Raw genomic sequence first — 20,941 nt, 5'->3', positions numbered from 1 at the left:
ATGATCCTATTTAACTGACTATTGTTAGTTTGAAAAGAATTACTATGCAAGGTGATGGAAAAGTAAAACTACTTTGTAAATTTTATGAAAACTTCTTTAAGATAAATTGTGTTTTTGAAAAGAACTAAAAAGAAATTTATTCTAAAATCTATGAATAAACTACTCATGTTCTAGAAAGACAGTTATTTCTTCTCTAAAAGGTATCTCTTCTATTCAAGAATAATTTTATAAAGCAATCTTTGTTATCTACACACACTGCAATTAACAATTCTACCTGAAATAATAAAACAAAAACATAAGGAATGCGATCTAATCAAACATATTTTCTATGAAAAGAAGAGGATTATGTACATAGTTCTATTTTAGAAAGCATACAAATGATTTGAAATTGACAGACAACAAACAAAAGACTGTAAACAAATAATTACAAAGAAATTGAAGCTGCGATAATGCAATTCTAGAAATAACGAAAATGAAATGAACTAAGCTAAAAATAAAAGAAAGAACCTTGACTGTCTGCAGGGGCCCTCCACAAAACAACAAGTTTTAAGACTTTAATTCAACAACTAACTGCACATGAGATTGACGAGAATACTTCTTCAATTAAAAAGAACAGAGTTATGAAACTTCAAACTGTCAATTAAAGATTACATTATGTGTTCTATATATATATATATAATTCGTGCTCAACAGATTGAGACTGTTATGACTAAAAAACTTAAAACAATCCTAATATGAATTCTAATATTATAAAGGAGAAATAACTTTTCTCGACGATTTTCTATTTGGAAAGCAAATTAGAGAGTCGTGATCTATTTGAACTCTTGCTGCTCTTTTTATCCACGTATTGACCTGCTTCTTTGACTGCGCCATTGAGCGAGTTCCTTGATGATTTGGCTCAGACGAATAGGAGGAGATCCATGAGGAGATCAATCTCCATCTTCCCATGTGATTCTTTGCTTGGTTGGCATACTAGAATCCGACAAACCATGGAGATAGCTGCGACATCATGAAATAACTGCAGAATCATGTTAATTATGTAGCTATTACTATCTTTTAACTTAATAATAAAGCACATTAATAACTATGAAAAATAATACATCTGAGTACCTTACCATGTCAAAATACATAGTTTACTATTTATTTGAGTTGATAGCAACGATAAAAAGAGGAAAAATGGATGGAAATGATGTCTAAAACAAAATAGTCATGAGACTCTACACCATACTCACAAAACTTCAGTGTTGAGTTTTCTTTACTATGATGACACCAATCCCTTCTTACTGAGGTGACACAGAACCCTTATTTTCATCAAGACTGAGGTATTGTAGTAGTACCAAAATTGTGGTATTACTGAACTGTGGGAGCACCAAATCTGTGTGGTTGGCATAGCATTGAACTGTAGTTGATCATAACACCTAACTATAGTCAATCATAGCACTGAAATGTAATCTTTGAGATCTTATCATTGTACCGAGACCCTATCACAGTGGTGGCATCGAAACCATATAGTGAAGTAATACTTTATCTTCACCGAAATACCAATACAGTGCCTTCACAAAATGCCTTTGACCTTCTTACTGAGAGAACTTTAAAGATGTAAAATTGCCTTTGACCTTGACCATAGCTCTCATAACATGTTGGAAAATCAATAGAGGTGGCAGTTAAAACGATTTCTCTTATTATGACATTAACTTGTGATTTTTTCATTATTAGTGTTAGATCTCTCAATTATCTTTTCTTATAATCAATATTAATTCCAAGAAACAATAGAAGAAAACACAAGATATAAGCACGTTGTCAGGGAAAAACCGCCCTCGAGTGGAAAATCCAGTCACAAATTCTTCCTTCATTAGATTCAAAATATGCGATGACCATGACCCTTACAATCTAGACTCGAGACTACCTCCATCAAGTCACCCTTCTTCCTTTCACCGTGTTAGCATCACACTACAATACCACTTAGATCTTCTTAATGTGAGGACACCGAAATATTCTTACTATAGTGTCACCGAACCTTCCTCCCTATATTGGCATTGAACCTTCATCACTGTAGTTGCATCGAACTGAAATAACACCTTACTGTGATAGCGCCTTACTGTAACAACATCGATACCCTATCCGAGTTTCTTACTGCAATAGAAATGAGACTTTATTTCTAAGATGACACCGACACTTCTTTTCAATAGATTTGAATCTCTGTGATTGCACCAAGATCCTCCTTGTTCCTTGTCCGAACTCCTGTAGTGACCCCAAAATACATGTCTCTGAAATTATTATCTGAACTGTTCTGTGGTCATCGAAATTATCCACAAAGATACCCTAAATTTTCTCTCTGAAATCCGAGCTTCTGTTCAATGAGAAATGCGATATTTTAGGCTTGTATTTATAGTTGTCAGTCCATCATAATTGAACCGACATGTAACATGAAGAGATGTGTCATTTTTATAAGGCTGAAATGAATATATATGCTTGAAGATGATTTATTTGAGGCCGAATTGAAGAGGCTAACTTGAAGACGTTGCTGAAGAGGATGGCTTGATGGAGGAGTGAAACAATAAATAAATTTGATAATAACCTAAAGCCTACAATGAAGGTTTGACCTATAATTGACCCAAACATGAAACCCATGCTTTATTAAGTCAATTCAATTTTAATAATAAAATTCTTTTCACTTCCTTTTGACAAATATATTACATTTTGAATTCAAGTACAATAATAAAGACCGAACCTAGTTACATTTTCCAACAGATACGAAAGGAAATAAAAAATTGCATATTATAGCTTGGGAAAATTTTTTGGATTGGAAGCACAAAACATAGTTATGAGGACAGACACTGAACCAAATATTTGACCAACTAACTTGAGGCAAAAAAGATTATTTTAGGCTAAAAATTAATGAAAAAATAACTGGTAAAAGGAAAATGGTGTTAGAAGCCAAGATTTTCTGCAATATTTGGGATGGAATGTTGTCAGGCTCATTGCCTTAAAGAGTGCAAGGTAGATGGATAACCATTTGTTTGTTATCAGTCTTAGCCTGAAGTATTACTCTTGGTGAAACGATCCTTGATTTTCTTCAGAAGCCCATGATTGATCTTGTGATATAATTAGCATTAAACGTTAAAGTTATGCTTTAAAGTTTAGAGGAATCTTAGAAGTTGCCTTTAAAGCGCTATTGCATTGACCTCTTATTGAATTTGTAGAATGGCAGAAAACAAGTGTTTGTAGAATGGTAGTAGAGGAGGTTTGTTGTGAAATAGAGATCCTTCCACATGTGAAGTGGATGCAAACTTGGTCTGGAGCATAATAAACATGAGAACATTGACCATATTATGAAATTGAATTTTCTTGGTCTTGAATAAAAAGCCAAGGTAAAATCGCAACGAGAATTGTGCCCTGGATTAGAGTAAGAAATGAAGAAGTTTTCCATATAGAGAAACAAATCCAAATTAGGGGTTCTACGAGATAAGCAAAAGCAATGACAATTTCTACATCAAGAACACCTTTTTGTTACTCAAGACCAGTGGGCAACAACCAAAGTATTCTTTTTGCTTAATAGTCTTTCAGAGGTTGTAGGCACATAGGAAATTTTTATTTTGGATTGGAAATAATTATTGGGAATAATTCATATTTAGAGTGGCATCTTTTTGAAGATGGTAGAAGATTAGAAAAAGTTTCAGTTAACATGGACTGTTCTTCAAGTAGTTAAGATATTCAAGAATTTTAGTGATTCAAGAGTTTGGAACATTATAATATCGATAATTCAGAACTTGACTCGTTGGGATTTATATCCAAGTTAGTTTTGATGGATTACATGAATTTGTCAAAAATTCAAGAATTTTAGTGATTCAAGAGTTTGAAACATTATGAACTGAAGAATTCAGAATTTGAGACACTGGCATTTACACTCGAGTTACTTTTGATGGATTACATGAATTTTTCACTACGAAGATGGAGTTTTGATTTTTATTTATTTATTATTATTATTATTATTATTTTTTAATGTTTTTGTCACTTACTATTGTCACATTAAGAGGGAATGGTGGGGTATAATGGTTTGAAATTATATACAAGTATGATGTCAAAATCACATTAATGAAAGTGACCAATAAAATGAAGAGTGTATTAAATGTGATGGTGTTGATGGTGCTAGACCCGCCAACATTCAGGGGATCTCCCCGGTATTAAGTCCCAATTAGACCTCACATTGTTTGGTGTAAGAGTCCCAATTGGTATAAAGGCCCATTTCCTGTATTCTTAAATATTTACATTGGCTCTAACTGTCAGCAAGAGAGAGATGCAATGGTGCCTTCAAAAAACAAGAATGTGTGTTTGGTGAGTATTCAGTTATAAATGTGTCAAAGTTCTTCTATTGTGGAGAGGGGAGAAAAGTGAGCCTCTAAGTGAGAGGTAGTAGTGCCACCTAAGAATAATACCATATGAAATGGAAGGTGTTAGGCCCCTATACTACTAGTGTAACCCCTTATTGTTATTAGTATAACCCACTTATTATATTGACGTACCCATGTAGTGCCCATATTGTTACTATTGTGCCCCATAGAAGCCCACTATTGTTATTGTTGTGCCCTACAATATTATTGTTATGTAGGCTTTGATTGTATTGGGACCACTTAGACTCCTATATATAGAAAGGAGGTATTTTCATTTGTATCATCCAAGAATTGTTCATTTATGTAATGTAAAGGAGGTTGCCCCCTCGAAGAGGCTGAATTCTAAGGCGTGGATCTCTCTTTTCTATCTTTTTGTGAGCTGGTTTCATAACATTTGGTATCAGAGCTTTGGATTCTAGGGTTTCGCTGCTCCAAACAGGTCATCGTGGCATTTCCGCTATAACTTTTTTTCTGTGACGTTTCAGAAGTCGCAAAAAAAACAAATTTGAGAAAAATTGGCGTTGAACCTTGGGTCTGAATTTCAGAGCTTTTAGTGCGATATTTTCGGAGATATGATATGAGGAAGTGGGTCTTTTTGCAGACTCCTGAATTACATTCAAAACAAGTGACCTGGGGAAAATCGTCATAACTTTCTTTCTGAGCAACAGATTGAAATTTCGTAAGAAGGTACAGAAAGAGAATGGACTGTAGTTTTATTTTATATATTTTTCAGAGTCAAAGGTTGAAACAGTGACTCGTGGTACGTCGTAAAAGTTCGCTCTACTGAACTAGACTATAATCAGGTCATCTTGGGAGATTGTGCATAACTCTTTCTTGGAGAATCCAATTTGGATAAGATTGGTGGCATTGGAAAGAGGACACATAGGGCTACTACAGGGCAGAATTTCAGAACTTAAAGATCTGCAAGCATAGAGTTACAGTCGTTTCAAGGTAGAGCTCCTAAAATCAAGAAAAAGCAAGATGAGGAAGTTTGATGGCAAGGATCCGGTAAATTGGATACTTCAGATGGAGCAATATTTTGATATACATGGTGTACAACTGTTACAAAAGGTATGTATTGCATCTTCATATTTAGAACCAGATCAATTTTTATGGTACAAAGGGCTTTGTTCTCGTAAAAAACTTGTTACGTGGTCAATTTTCACGGAGGAAATGATAGCACATTATGAGGATACAAAGAGCAACACCTTCTTTAGAGCAACACCACAACAATTGGAAAGTGTAAAAGGGCTTTGTGACATAGTGGAAAGCAAAATTATGGAAACCAGGAAGCATACCCCTCACAACTATAAAGATGGAAGTATTGTTTCTCCTAGCCTTCCACAACCTACAAGGGTTACACCACAACAATTGGAAGAAAAAAGAGAAAAAGGGCTTTGTTACAATTGTGATAGAAAATGCATTAAAGGTCATAAGTGTGCTGAAAAGAAATTATTTTACATAGAATATGAAGAGGAGGAAGAAAATGATCAAGAAACATCAAAAGAAGAAGATATGCGCCAGGACCCCATCCCAGAGAAAGAAGAAATGAATCCAACCATATCTTGTAATTCATTGGTCGAAATTACCACTCCTCAAACTATCAAGATAGAAGGACATATCAAGAAGAAAAATGTTCAAGAAGTGAAAAATCGCATTGAGCATCAAGAAATGAATCCGACCATATCTTGTAAAGGACTGGAAGAAATTACCACTCCTCAAAAGATAGAAGGACATATCAAGAAGAAAAAGGTTCTAGCAAAGAAATATCACATCGAGAATCAACAACAAGTTCTCCAACTTTTAAAGGATAACGCCACTTCAGTGCAAAATCAAACGAAACAACAGGTAGAGCAACATCGAAGTGAAAAATGTTTTGATGTAGGTGATTGGGTATTTTGACTGCTACATCTCAAGCAAGCTATTTATGAGAAGGAAATATTGGCAATACTACATGCACTTAAAAAATGGCGACCTTACCGAATGGCAAGACTCTTCAAGGATGAGGATGTGGAAGCATTGTTTTGTGCTATTTATATTATCCAACCAAATTGGATAAACTAAGCAAGGGATGAATGGAAGAAGGACGAAGAAGTATGGCCACTAATTCAAAAGTTGCAAAAGATCCCAATTCAAGCAATATTGCCAGAAATTGAAGAGGAAGGAAAAATCATATTGGAACCTGGAGCAGTCACAGAAACAAGAACCCGACAGCTACGAAATCGATCAATTTCAGAGTATCTCATCAAGTGGAAGAACTTACCTGCTGAATATTCCACATGGGAGGATAAGAATTTTATACAGAAGCATCAAGAACTACTCAAGCGTTGAGGACAACGCTTTTTGAAGGAGAGGGGCATGTTAGGCCCCTATACTACTAGTGTAACCCCTTATTGTTATTAGTATAACCCACTTATTATATTGACGTACCCATGTAGTGCCCATATTGTTACTATTGTGCCCCATAGAAGCCCACTATTGTTATTGTTGTGCCCTACAATATTATTGTTATGTAGGCTTTGATTGTATTGGGACCACTTAGACTCCTATATATAGAAAGGAGGTATTTTCATTTGTATCATCCAAGAATTGTTCATTTATGTAATGTAAAGGAGGTTGCCCCCTCGAAGAGGCTGAATTCTAAGGCGTGGATCTCTCTTTTCTATCTTTTTGTGAGCTGGTTTCATAACATTTGGTATCAGAGCTTTGGATTCTAGGGTTTCGCTGCTCCAAACAGGTCATCGTGGCATTTTCGCTATAACTTTTTTTCTGTGACGTTTCAGAAGTCGCAAAAAAAACCCATTTGAGAAAAATTGGCGTTGAACCTTGGGTCTGAATTTCAGATCTTTTAGTGTGATATTTTCGGAGATATGATCTGAGGAAGTGGGTCTTTTTGCAGACTCCTGAATTACATTCAAAACAAGTGACCTGGGGAAAATCGTCATAACTTTCTTTCTGAGCATCGGATTGAAATTTCGTAAGAAGGTACAGAAAGAGGACGGACTGTAGTTTTCTTTTATATATTTTTCAGAGTCAAAGGTTGAAACAGTGACTCGTGGTACGTCGTAAAAGTTAGCTCTACTGAACTAGACTATAATCAGGCCATCTTGGGAGATTGTGCATAACTCTTTCTTGGAGAATCCAATTTGGATCAGATTGGTGGCATTGGAAAGAGGACACATAGGGCTACTACAGGGCAAATTTCAGAACTTAAAGATCTGCAAGCATAGAGTTACAGTCGTTTCAAGGTAGAGCTCCTAAAATCAAGAAAAAGAAAGATGAGGAAGTTTGATGGCAAGGATCCGGTAAATTGGATACTTCAGATGGAGCAATATTTTGATATACATGGTGTACAACTGTTACAAAAGGTATGTATTGCATCTTCATATTTAGAACCAGATCAATTTTTATGGTACAAAGGGCTTTGTTCTCGTAAAAAACTTGTTACGTGGTCAATTTTCACGAAGGAAATGATAGCACATTATGAGGATACAAAGAGCAACACCTTCTTTAGAGCAACACCACAACAATTGGAAAGTGTAAAAGGGCTTTGTGACATAGTGGAAAGCAAAATTATGGAAACCAGGAAGCATACCCCTCACAACTATAAAGATGGAAGTATTGTTTCTCTTAGCCTTCCACAACCTACAAGGGTTACACCACAACAATTGGAAGAAAAAAGAGAAAAAGGGCTTTGTTACAATTGTGATAGAAAATGCATTAAAGGTCATAAGTGTGCTGAAAAGAAATTATTTTACATAGAATATGAAGAGGAGGAAGAAAATGATCAAGAAACATCAAAAGAAGAAGATATGCGCCAGGACCCCATCCCAGCGAAAGAAGAAATGAATCCAACCATATCTTGTAATTCATTGGTCGAAATTACCACTCCTCAAACTATCAAGATAGAAGGACATATCAAGAAGAAAAATGTTCAAGAAGTGAAAAATCGCATTGAGCATCAAGAAATGAATCCGACCATATCTTGTAAAGGACTGGAAGAAATTACCACTCCTCAAAAGATAGAAGGACATATCAAGAAGAAAAAGGTTCTAGCAAAGAAAGATCACATCGAGCATCAACAGCAAGTTCTCCAACTTTTAAAGGATAACGCCACTTCAGTGCAAAATCAAACGAAACAACAGGTAGATCAACATCGTAGTGAAAAATGTTTTGATGTAGGTGATTGGGTATTTTGACTGCTACATCTCAAGCAAGCTATTTATGAGAAGGAAATATTGGCAATACTACATGCACTTAAAAAATGGCGACCTTACCGAATGGCAAGACTCTTCAAGGATGAGGATGTGGAAGCATTGTTTTGTGCTATTTATATTATCCAACCAAATTGGATAAACGAAGCAAGGGATGAATGGAAGAAGGACGAAGAAGTATGGCCACTAATTCAAAAGTTGCAAAAGATCCCAATTCAAGCAATATTGCCAGAAATTGAAGAGGAAGGAAAAATCATATTGGAACCTGGAGCAGTCACAGAAACAAGAACCCGACAGCTACGAAATCGATCAATTTCAGAGTATCTCATCAAGTGGAAGAACTTACCCGCTGAATATTCCACATGGGAGGACAAGAATTTTATACAGAAGCATCAAGAACTACTCAAGCGTTGAGGACAACGCTTTTTGAATGAGAGGGGCATGTTAGGCCCCTATACTACTAGTGTAACCCCTTATTGTTATTAGTATAACCCACTTATTATATTGACGTACCCATGTAGTGCCCATATTGTTACTATTGTGCCCCATAGAAGCCCACTATTGTTATTGTTGTGCCCTACAATATTATTGTTATGTAGGCTTTGATTGTATTGGGACCACTTAGACTCCTATATATAGAAAGGAGGTATTTTCATTTGTATCATCCAAAAATTGTTCATTTATGTAATGTAAAGGAGGTTGCCCCCTCGAAGAGGCTGAATTCTAAGGCGTGGATCTCTCTTTTCTATCTTTTTGTGAGCTGGTTTCATAACAGAAGGATCTATCTAACATCTAACAGAATAGTCCACAAAGGATGTGACGGTCATTACAACAAACAAATGAAGAAAGATTTGTCTAATATCCTGCGAAATAGACCACAAGGATGAGACAACAATAACAACCATTACAACACATTCTCAATAAGATAAGTAATAAAACCATCGAAATAGTTAAACTATCTTAGCACATGTGAAATCAAACATCCGCAAAATAGTCCTACAAACCTTCATAATCCATGCATGAAGAACGCGTTGGACTTGAAGGCTTCTGTTATTAAGTAAAAGTTCCAAGACATATGTTTACAATGTACATCACTAGCTCCAGTGGTGGAGCATTGGAGCCACTCCTTGCTCCTCAAAGAACTAGCTTATATCTCTAATGATTTGCGGGATGAGCCAAGGTGAAAATTCCTTTGCTCATACAATGAGGGAGTATATATAACCAAGGAGTGATGCTTCCCCTTCCTTGTAACTCTTTGACTACCCTCATGACTGTTTGACTTCTTATGACTTTTCAACTTTACATGACTCTTCGTATTCCACACATGTCCTTTGGAATTTCACTTTACAATACATCATTGAAACATATGTTAAATCATTGGCCATAAGGTGTGGCATGTGACTACTCATGACATGACATGACACTGCTGACATGGATTGCATGGTGATGTGGCAATGCCAAGCCATTGCTGCTACTAAGTGTTGAGTGTTTGCTACTTATTTTCACCTCCGTATGACTTGGTGATAAGGAATCTTCAATGATCTTAAGTATTGAGTTGCACTCACAAACTGATGTCCCTTCTTCTTCTATTGATTGCTTAGCTTGTGTATTCAACTGCAAGTATATTTCAACAAGCTTCCCTCCTTCATCTTCTTCTTCATCATCTTTCCATGGTGTGATAGAGTACCTACATCTGCAATCACTCATGATAAGACGACATCATTCCGAAAAACCCCTAGTCTAAGATAATGATTTTTGATCCATTAACTGAGCTGGAACTAGGTGATAGGTCAAGAGAGAGGGATCAGTGACTGCACAGTGCACAGTTCCAATAACCAAGGGAAAAGCTTAAGCCTTGAGACTGCTCAGTTTTGGAAGCCAATGGGACAGGTTGAGGGAGTGAGCACTGAGAGGACACACTACGCAGTTTTGGGAGACAAGGGATGCAGGGCTACTGCTCAACTGCATAATTCAGAGGCTCAAGGGATGAGCTTGAGGCTTGTGATTGCACAGTGTGCAGTGGAGGTCGGGCTGGGAGGAATGACTGCGTAATTATGGAGGCCAAGGTCAGAGCTTGAGCACAGGAACTACATAGTGCAACACTCCTGGGAGACAGGAGCTGCACATTGTGCAGTGCTAAGTGATAGGGTCACAACTAGAGGACTGAGATTGCGCAGTGCGTAGCTCAGGGGAGGCCCGATGAAGCTAGGTTTCTCGGTTGGGAAGTTTTTACGAAAATAGCTAAGTGTGGGATCAATGAGATCGGTGTGAATGGTGACGAACTTTAACTATGATCACACACTTAGAATATTTTGGAGACACGACAACATAGATCATCCAAACACATGAACACATGATTTCCCTCCGCACAACAACTTTACGACAAGTGTGACATCAAAGATGTACTTTGTGACGACTGTGACGACACTTGTGCGACAATGCTTAAAGTTTTTGAAATGAGTGCGACATGTACTTACAAGGTTAGAACAACTCATTTTCACTAATATGGCCTCTTAGAACCACTAAAATGGGCTTATACACATGATGTGACAACCAACATGCTAAAAGATAACACTTTGCCCATCATGCAAAAGGGAACAAAATACTTCAAGAAAGGTCATTAAGTAAGCTTCAATGTTTGCGACAACAATGTTTAAGGCCAAGGAAGGCTCTGAAATAGAGGGTAGGCAAAAATTTTGGAGGGTGTTGTAGCAGCTACAACACTTAGCGACACACTGGTTGAATTCCAACTTCTCTTTCCCGGTTAACTTCTTCTGTACAGGGCCTTGGTTCTTCAGGGAGTATTGATTCATTGTGCAGATTACTTTGGTTTCCCAACTTACCCCATGAATATACATGATCCCATTTATTCCTTTTCGGTTGAACACAACATAAGATTCAACGATAGCACAATGTTTCGAGTTAGGAAGGGTAGTGTAGTTCGCGAGCTTAAGATTTTTAGATTATAATTTTTCATCTCTGGTTTTGAGCCGTTGCCAGTCGGCTTGGAAAATATCTTGATATAGTCACATAGGAACACAAACATTTCTTTGCTGCTAGCAAGCCTGGACAATACTCCAACGGAGTTGTTTGCTTCACCTTTTTGTGCAGGAAGACTTTCTCTTATTTCACCTTTATTTATTTATTTTAAGAGGATTGTGTATCAATGCTTATTTATTTTGGGGTGGAAGAGGGATCCCAACTTATTAAGAGCAAAAGAGGTTGTTCCTTCAAAGAAGCATATAGAGACCTCTGATTTAGGTTTTCTCGTTTAGATTTTCCCCCTTCTCTACTTATACTAATTGGATAAGCATGAGAACATCGAAACACAAAATCGATTGTGCACATGAGGTTTTCGAAATAGACATGTGTTCATGGCTGAACCAAAACTCTCCTTACAGACGGATCATATTTTCCATTGGAACCTCATCAACTAAAAGATATAACCAACACAATGAATATGGAAAAAAAGATAGCCAAATGTTGAAGTGTCACAAGACTATTTAGAGTTCAGCCACACACATACTAAGAAGCCACAACATGTTCATGCACCATGCTTATTCACATGACGAACACAAAACCAAATTAAAATAAATGAAAAAGAAAAGACTATGTACATAGTGTAGGGCACAACCCCAAATCTTCATTGGAAGTAGTGTTTTAAGTCTTGGCCATTGACAGGGAGAGAGTCAATCTTCCTGTCAAGTGATTGAATACAATAAGTGTGCTGGCCAAACCTTTCGTGTACTGTGAACGGTCGAATCCATAGGGGTTGAAAATTAGTGTGTTTTCCTTTGTCCTTGTGGGATTTGTCCCACTTCAAGACTAAGTCACCCACACTAAAACTATTCTTCCTTGGAGACTTCTTGCCGAACCACCTCTTGATGCGATTTTGATGAAGTGACATTTTTCTTTCGCTTTTAACCTTTCTTCATGTAGTTTTCAAAGGGTGTTTATCCTACGCTACACTAACAAACATGGCTTGCCTTGGGATTCTTGTGAGAATTGGAGGGAAGGCAAGTAGATATTAGACGGGAAGATGACTTCTTCTCATTATACCAGGAATTAAGGGGAAGTGTTGAGGGAAGGCTTCAACGTGATTAAGTCAGCCCATAAGGCCTTTACCAAAGCATAGTGAAAGTTCCTCTGTTAAGAGAATATGGTCTTCTTAATGATACAAATTAAGTTCTTGTTCGTAAATTCAACAAGACCATTTCCCCGAGGATAATAATTAACAAAGTGTTTAAATACAATTCCATTTTCCAATGCAAATTCATAGAGTTTTAATGATTAAAAGTATGTTGCATTATTGAAAATAAGTGAAGTAGGAATGTCGAACCTGGAAATGATGTTTTGTTGTAGAAAGATAATGAATTCTTGATCATTCACCTGTTTGAGCATAACCGCTTCTATATACAACGTGAATTAATTTGTGATAGTAAGAATGTAGAATTGTTGCTTTGATGAGTGCAGAAAGATTTCTCTAATAATATCCAAGCCCCATTGTTCAAATGGTCCTTTCACTACAATAGGCTGTAATGGGGTGGCTGACTTCTTATTTATCTGAGAACACCTTTGACAGACTAGACATTTGCGGGTGTAAGCATGAGCATCTTTAAATAGTGTAGATTGATAAAAACCAGCTAGCATGACCTTATGCACCATTGTGTTGCCCGAAAAGTCCCCCGACTGGTCCGTCGTGGAGATCACGTAATACTTTCTCTGAATCATGTGCTTCTAAACACCTGAGAAATACTCCATTGTAGTGCTTTCTAAAAAGCACCCCATGCTCCAACTGGTAGGATAATGTTTTGAGTATGAGTTCCCTCTTCTGGTGTGTGGAAAAGTGGGAGGGAACGATGCCATGATCAAGGTATTGGTGCACATCAACATACCAATATTTTGTGCTAGTAGTGGGGGAAGCTTGCTCGAGGCTGTACATTTCAATTTCTTTCTCCCATCCTGAGAGATCTTCTTCTTCCTTTGCGTTCATTGCTTCTGTCGCTAGTCAACAAAGACCATGGCCCTTGATTATGTGAACTAGTTTGTCGCATAAGCTTGTTTATCCACTGTGGGGTAGTTGAGTTCGGGTCCTTGCAGACTCATGCTCATGAAAGAAATAGGCCAGTCGTTGTTTAGATCATCCTTTTGTGTGAGTACACCGACGAGAGAAATATTAGAAGCAAAGGTGTAGAGCAAAGAATGCCTTTGCAAAGATTTTCCAGAGGCACTTTTTGGAAGACCAAGCACAATATCTACACCATAAGAGGTATAACAACATATGAGGCGCTTTTTTGAAGACCAAGCACAATATGTACACCAGGAGATGGGGCACGTCTGTGATAGGAGTTATAACCAACAACCTAGGCACAATATCTATACAGGATGTTTCTTCCAACACTTCTTTTTCAGATGGATAGTTCAGTATCATAGTTTCCCAGATGATGAGCAGTTTAGTGGAAACATTCTTCAAGTGCATTATTGGGTCCTGTTACCCCTCAAAATGCAGATGCGTTTTGATCTTTGCTGAGGTTGTACAATGTAGGTGCTCCTACGATAGCCTATTTAATGTGGGAAAACACATCCTTTTCCCTTTTATCCCATTTATAGATTGCATCGTTCATCACCATCTCCTGTATCGGCTTAACAATCTGAGCATAGTCAGAGATGAACTTGCGGAGGAAATTGATTTTCCCCAAGAAGGACTGCATGGCATTCTTGTTCATTGGGAAGGGAATTTGCGTGATTTATTTGACCTTGTCTGTGTCTACCTTAATCCCACTTTTGGTGATAATGTGGCCTAAGAGATTACCCTTGGACACCGCAAAGATACTTTTCTTGGGATTTAAAGATATCCCGCATTTGCGACATCGCTAGAAAAATTTCTTTAAGTAGCATATGTGGTCTGACCTTTGTTTGAAAAATACGGTTACATCATCAAGATAAACCACTACACTCTGTCCAATCAGTTCACGGAATGCGATGTCCATAGCGCATTGAAAAGTTTCACCACCATTGATTAACCCAAATGACATTCGCGTGAATGCGAACCTGCCCCACTTCATGTGGAAGGTGGTTTTAAGTGTATCAGAATTTGAAAATAGAACATGGTTGTATCTTGAGTAACCATCTAGCAATAAAAACATTTATGATCTTGATACTATTTGTAATATTTTTCCCATGGATGGCACGGGGCAGTTTTTTTTGTTTGAGGCGTGATTGAGATTTCAGAAATCGACACAAAAGTGAATTTCCCCAGACTTCTTTCTCAGTGGGACCAAATTTGAAACCCAAGTTGAGTGCCACACTCATATATGATCCGGGCATCCAAGAGTTTTCTTAACTCTTTTTGAATAAGAGGCAAGTGTTTTACGTACTTTTCTCAATTTTTGTTGGAATGGCTTGGCCCCTTCTTTTATTGGTATCACATGGTGGATGATTCATGTTTCATAAGTTTTAAGCTCATTGTACGTCCACGTGAACACTCGGTACTGCTTGAATAGGCAGATAAAGGCTTTCCTCTCCTGTGTAGTACAACAATTACTAAGATTGACATACTTCATATAATTTTCCGTTCCAAAGTTAATATGCTCGTGTGACAACATGGAACTATGGGTTTTAGCACTAAAAGGTCCCCAAAAGAAATTCCGCAGGTCATACAACTTCTTCAACGATACCACACCCTTTAGGATGAAATTTCCTTTACTTTCACTGGATGCATCCTGCAATGCCTTCTCGTGCTCGTCCTCATCGATTGCTGCATCTTTGAACACATCAACGTTCGCCATGAAGCACAATATCTTCTAGTCATCATTAAAAACACATAAATTAGTGATATGATCGGGGAAAAATGGCTTATAAATAATTTCAATAGAAAAACCATCCTTTAACGGTGACAACCTAGCAACAACATTTTCCAATGCATCCGCAGCTGCGTTACGTATTCTAGGAATGCCGATGATATTAAAAGCTTGGAATTGTGAAATTAAACACCATACCTTTTTTTGATAGCTTTTAAGGTGAGGTGACACACAATGTATGGTATCATGTACCCGTCACACAACAATTTTTGAGTCACCTACTACTTTTAGGATCACAACATTGAGGTTGATGGTTCTTTGCAAACCTAAGATAAGTGCTTCGTATTCTGTAGTGTTGTTTGTGCACTCAAATTCCAAGCAGCTAGAGATCAAATGTTTTCTCCTTAGCAGGTCTATTGAAACAAAACCAGCTCCAGAGTCCTGCATTTTGGAACCATCAAAGTACAAAGTCCACATATCATATGTACAAGGATTGGGTACTATACTAGTACTATTATTACTATTACTAACTATACAAATGTCATTTTCACTAGTCGGACTTGAAAGGAGCTCCAACTGTGTATTTGGTGGGACTGGGGATGGCTATGCAAGATAGCACCATAGTTGGGTTTCCAGGAAGGAATTGCCAAAGATAGTTATGTGGAAGCCACAGGTTCATTTTGTCCATTCAAGGGAGTGACAATATGTTTCATGTATCTCTTTGAATTTCCTAGATATGATTATTTCTACCCTTATACGGAAGCCATAAATGTGACCAGTCCATAGAAAAGTACCCATGTAGCTTTCTGGACCAATATCTGCTCAACAACACTCCATAGGCTTCCAAAATGTCAACAATCACTATGTTGATACATTGGTGGACTCACTCATCGGATGATAAACGTATAATCACATCTCTGAGTTCACTAGTTGCATGGACAAGAGTTTTGTCCAGCTGAATGATTTGTGCATCTGTTTTGTTCCATTTTGCGTTTATTTTATTGGAAACAGATAATGGAATTACGTTTACCGATGCATTAGAATCAACCAAGCAATTGTGTATATTGAAATTGAAGATTTCAAAAGTAACAGGAAAGGAGGGTGAAGTGTATTTGCATCCATTGTTAAAGCATTAAGTAAAGATTTGATGGAACCAGAGGACGTAATAGATCCCTTGTCAGAAGAAGCATCATTACCTGTGGTGGACTGCCTAAGTGCACGTAAGAGGATGTCCCACTGCCTCGTGATCTTTGCTAGTTCGAACATTGAGATGTTCACACAAACCTTATTCATGTTTTCAACTATGTTGTGATCTACAAAGGGAAGGATTTCTGAAGTGTCTGGGGGCATGACTTGGTTTGTGACTTTTGGAATGTTGGTCTTACTCTTAATACTTATGGAAGCACTTTTCGTTGTAGTTGCGTTACCAAACTTGCTCTGAGTGTTATTTTCTGAGTTGACAGGTGGACTAATATTTCTTAACAGGTTTTCTTTGAGTTTTTGCTTCGTCAACTCTGGTCCGGTGGCCAACCCTTGGATTCTTAGGTTATACCAGATGTCCTACTTCTGGGTTGGACCATCACTCGGGTGTTGTTTTTCGGCCATACGCTTTTGGGCTGTGAGTATTCAATTGAACATGTTTACTGCATGCCCCAAACTTAGAGTCTCTTCGGTTGCAACAACTTCTGGCTTTTATTCTGTAGGCTTGGTCTGCTCCTCAACCATTACTACATCAACAAATCCTTAGTTTTAACCGCGTACAAAAATTACTTGCATACGAATTCTAAAACACAGAAAATAAACAGTAGCGAGAGCATAACACATAAAACACATATACACAGAGATTTTGTCCTGGATCCCAAAATCGGGACTACCAGCTTGATTTTTCATTATGTTCCTTTCAATGTTATAATAGATATACATACATGTCGAAGCATCTAATACCATGGATCGAAAACCATCACGCCCAAAACCATGTGTGAAAACCATGCACAAAACCATAGGTAGGTTTGCCCCACCTAATATAGGGTCCAAATTTTTTTCCCTCAGGGCGCTACCCTAGACCCTGTAGAGGGGGGCTACCCACTCCCTCAAACCCCCTGGACAGGGGGGGATACCGCCCCCCCCGTTGCGTAATCGGTACAACGAAGGGGGGGCTTTGCCCCCCCTCTAACCCCCTGGTTAACTAGGTGGGCTAGTCGTGGAAAGAATATAACACAACCCAACAGTTAAAGCATTAAGTATAGATTTGAGGGAACCAACAGACATAATAGGTCCCTTGTCAGAAGAAGCTTCATTACCTATGGTGAACTTCCTAAGTGCACGTAAGAGGATGTCCCGCTGCCTCGTGATATTTGTTAGTTCGAACATTGAGATGTTTGCATAAACCTTCTTCATGTTGTCAACTATGTTGTAATCTACAACGGGAAGTATTGCCGAAGTGTCTAGGGGCGTGACTTGGTTTGTGACTTCTGGATTGTTGGTATTACTATTACTACTTATGGAAGCACTTTTCATTGTAGTTGCATTACCAAACTTGCTCTGAGTGTTCTTTTCTGAGTTGACGGGTGGACTGATATTTCTTAATAGGTTTTCTTTGAGTTTCTGCTTTGTCAACTCTGGTCCGGTGGCCAACCCTTGGATTCTCAGGTTGTACCAGATGTCCTACTTCTGGGCTGTACCATCACTCAAAGGTTGTTTGTCGGCTGTATGCTTTTGGGCTGTGAGTATGCAATTGAGCATGTTTACTGCATGCCCCAAACTCAGAGTATCATCGGTTGCAAAAACTTCTGGATTTTATTCTGTAGGCTTAGTTTGCTCCTCAGCCATTACTGCATCAACAATATGCGTAGAAATAATTCTCATGGCATGATTCCATTGTGGGCACGTTTTCTTGGAATGCTATTCTTGATGATACGAACAATATTGTTCTATGCCCATGTTTTCATTATTTGATACAATGTTGAAGCTCTGTGCAGACTTAGCCAATAGGTTGCTGCCACTACCGAAAGTTGTAGTCCTTTTAAACATGTTGAACTTAGGAGGTTTGCTGCTCACAGTGGTCTTGCTTGACCTTTGTTTCAGCTTTGCCAACTCGTTTGACAAAATCTTGATAGTACGGGTCAAATTCTCAATATCAATAGTTTCTTTCTTTTTGACCTTGCTTACAGAAGCCGGAGACCTTTTACCTGTGTCTTTGGAGTCTTTAGCTAGTTCATTGTCTGCAATGACTCCAATCGTGCACAAGTCCTTTTCAACCATGATTGCCTCTTCATATTTTTCGTTCAGCGTTTGTTTCGTAGTTCTCTTTACAAACTAAGCAATGCTGGTTGACAAGGCAGAAGTGTAATAATCGATGGTGATGGAGTCACAAGGTTTAGTTTTTACTGAGAACTTATTCAGAATGCGGTTAAACCTCTCATTAAAATATTTCATTTTTTCCTTTTACTTCATCTTGAGACTTCCCAACTCTTTCAATAACATGGTAGGGGTCTTGTCATCAAAAAAATTCGCAATAATTTTTTTCTTAAACCCTCTCCAGTTCTGAATGGAATTCATAGGAAGACTATGATACCACAAAATTGCTCTATCATAGAAGGTACACAGAAACAATCTACACGTAACATCATCATAGCATACCTCAAGTGTCTACAGATGTAGGTAGAAGTTGTTTAGATGATCCTTTGCCTTTACTTCTCTGTTAGGGTCATACTTTGTTATGGGCTTTCCTAGATGCCTTGGAATCTTGTGTAACACACCCAATAGTGCAAGTGGGCCCTAAGAAATCTAATCTAGATCTTGGTTTGCCATGTCTTCTTCGATGTCTTCCCATTTTTCTTCAGAATCTGATTGGTCTTCTTCTTCTTCTTCTTCTTCTCCGCTCAACCCACAAAAAGTATTGTCTAAGAGCACTTCATTATCACCGTCACCACCATTGAAGGTTGGGGGTTTTATGGTTTTTCTGTGTTTTCTTCAAGGGATGCTAACTCTTCAAGGGTGGCTAGAACCAACTCTTCAACTGTTGAGACCACTATCCCAATAGGGGTGGTTTGGTTCTTCTTCGTAAAATATGGAAGAGTTCCTATTCAAGGTATCAATCCAATAACTCTCACAAATTTTCAGGTGATGGGGCGGATGGCCCACAAATTTTCATTTGTGATTTCGTAACATTGTGCAGTCTCGGGTTGAGAAGAATTACTAACTTCAGGAATGCACGCAGGGGATTTGTTGGGAATGTTATTGCCTTGAATAGATGAAGTAATATTGGGCTTGGTGGGGTTATCAGCCATAAAAGTCTAGCTACCCTCCTAGTGCCAGAAATGTTGATGGTGATGGACCCACAAACATTATGGGGATGTCCCAATTAGACCTCACACCGTTTGGTGTAGGAGTCCCATCTAGTATAAAAGCCCGGTTGCCGAATCCTTAAAGATTTGGCTTGGCTCTAACTGTCAGAAAGAGAGAGGGATGCAATGGTGCCTTTGAAAAGTAAGGAGTGCTTGGTGAGTGTTTAGTTGTAAATGTGTCAAGGTTCTTCTATTGCGGAGAGGGGAGAAAAGTGAGCCTCTAAGTGAGAGGTAGTAGTACCACCCAAGAAGAGACACACATGAATCAGAAGGATCCATCTAACATCCAGTGGAGTACTCCACAGAGGATGCGATGGTCGTTACAACCAACAAATGAAGAAAGATGTGTCTAATATCATGCAGAATAGTCCATAAGGATGGGATAACAATAACAACCATTATAACACATTCTCAATAAGATAATTACTAAAACAACCGAAACAGTTCAACTATATTAACACATGTGAAAGAAAACATGAAATAAAAACATCCACAAAGTAGTCTTACAAACATTCATAATCCATGCATGAATAATGTACTGGTCTTGAAGGCTTCTGTTATTAAGTAAAATTTCCAAGACACATGTTTATACTGTACATCACTAGCTCCAGTAGTGGAGCATTGGAGCCACTCCTTGCTCCTCAAAGAAATAGCTTATCTCTCTAATGCTTTGCGAGAGGAGCCAAGGTGAAAATTCTTTTGCTCATACAATGAGGAACTATATATAACCAATGGTTGATTCTTCCCCTTCCTTGTGACTCTTTGACTACCCTCATGACTATTTGACTTCCTCTGACTTTTCAACTTTACATGAATCTTCGTATTCCACACATGTCCTTTGGACTTTTACATTACAATACATATTTGAAACATATGTTACATCATTGGCCACAAGGTGTGGCATGTGATTACTCATGACATGACATGACATGACACTGCTGACATGGAGTGCATGGTGATGTGGCAATGTCAAGCCATTGCTGCTGCTAAGTGTTGAGTGTCTAATTCTTCTTTTCAGCTCCGTATGACTTGGTGATAAGGAATCTTAAATGATCTTAAGTCTTGATTTGTAGCTGTAGACTGATGTCCCTTTTTCTTCTCTTGATTGATTAGCTTGTGTGTTCAATTGCAAGTGTTTCTTTCAGCAAACATCCCTCCTTCATCTCCTTCATCATCTTTCCATGGTGTGA

This window comes from Pinus tabuliformis, chromosome 5_2 (assembly GCF_031772625.1).
Source record: "Pinus tabuliformis cultivar Carrire ecotype Pingquan chromosome 5_2, CPIR1, whole genome shotgun sequence".
NCBI classification, from domain to species: Eukaryota; Viridiplantae; Streptophyta; class Pinopsida; order Pinales; family Pinaceae; genus Pinus; species Pinus tabuliformis.
Note: the sequence above shows the minus strand (reverse complement) of the source record.